Source organism: Otolemur garnettii, unplaced genomic scaffold, assembly GCF_000181295.1.
Source record: "Otolemur garnettii isolate 467f Iridium unplaced genomic scaffold, OtoGar3 scaffold00080, whole genome shotgun sequence".
NCBI classification, from domain to species: domain Eukaryota; kingdom Metazoa; phylum Chordata; class Mammalia; order Primates; family Galagidae; genus Otolemur; species Otolemur garnettii.
This window is the reverse complement of record NW_003852475.1, coordinates 4,797,021-4,798,496: the sequence shown is the minus strand read 5'-3', so window position 1 is coordinate 4,798,496 and position 1,476 is coordinate 4,797,021.

The window sequence follows — 1,476 nt, the reverse complement described above, 5'->3', positions numbered from 1 at the left end:
AAGTTCTGTGAGTAAAGAGAATGCCCTAAGAGTGGTACTGACCTAGGCGGAGTGCAGGGACTAGAATACCTGCAGCTCACAGACTTACAGGGATGGGCTGAACCAGAAGACTGCTTATCTAACCATAATAGCACCAAGCCCTCAGGGGAATATAGCTGAGACAAAGGCAGTGTGTCTGTCTAGAGGCTGAAATTGACACCTCAGTGTAAACTCTAATTTCTTGCTACCCAGGGCTGAGTTTTTTATCAGCTCTAGCAGCGTCTGACCTACAGAGGAATTTAGCAGGGACAGAAACAAATTCTGTGAAGTTGCTCTGTCTTGTTCTGCCAGTAACATCAACCAGGTATGGGACTGGAACTGAGTGAACTGGCCCAACCTATATTAAACACTCAAGGTCCCCTGCCAGACTCAGACCTCCTGGTGACCCAGGCAGTTGTAAACTCTAGGAGCAGTTGCTCACTGAACTGAACTGGGTCACAGCCCTGTGGGATTACCAGTGACTGGGTGCAAAGTGGGGAAGGAGGCATCAAACTTCCCAGACTAATTCACTTACTGGGTGGGTCTTTCTGCACTCATGGAGCCCTGGAGTGAGTCATATCTGAGCTGCCAGCAGACCCCTACTATCTAGTTGCTGGAGACTTTCTGAACTCTCCCACCTGGGACCGGTGCTAAGTGGGACAACTGATTTGGACTCCTTGAACTGGTAAAATCACCCAAGGATTATCCAAAGTGCCACTCTGGGTGTGGTTGAGGGAAGGTTTGATTTTCCTTGACCAACTGTTTTTGTTGGGGGTGGGGCAACTTAAATGCTAGTATTTCTCCAGAGCTGAGACTTCAACCAAGAGTAACTAATTCACTAGGGTAGGACAGAAACCAGCTGAAAATAAGACAGAGCCACTTAGCCCCACCACACCAAGCAGGTTCCCAGTCTCTCAGGCTGTAACACACTACAGGTCCTTGACAAAGCTCAAGAGGAAAGCCAAATGGGGTAAAATAATCATGGGGCAGAATCAGCAGAAAAACTCTGGTAATATGAATAACAAGAGTGGATCAACACCCCCCAAAAAAGGATGTGGCAGATGCAACTGAAGATCCCCTTCATAAACAGATGGCTGAGTTGTCAGAAATTGAATTCAGCATTTGGATCACAAATAAGATTAATAGAATAGAGGTAAAGATAGAATTAGAAACTCAAGGAGCATTCCAAAAGTTCACTCAAGAATTCAAAGACAAAACCACCAAAGATTTTGAAACATTGAGGCAAGAGATTGCAGCCCTCGAAGATCTGAAGAATACAGTAGAATCCCTTGGTAGTAGAATGCAGCAGGGAGAAGAAAGGATCTCAGACATTGAAGAGAAAGCTTTTGAATGAGCCCAAGGATCCAAAGAGGGACAAAAATGGATCATTCTCTCAGAGAGCTCTGGGATAATTGGAAGAAAGCTAATATTCATCTTATAGGAAGCCCTGAAGATGAC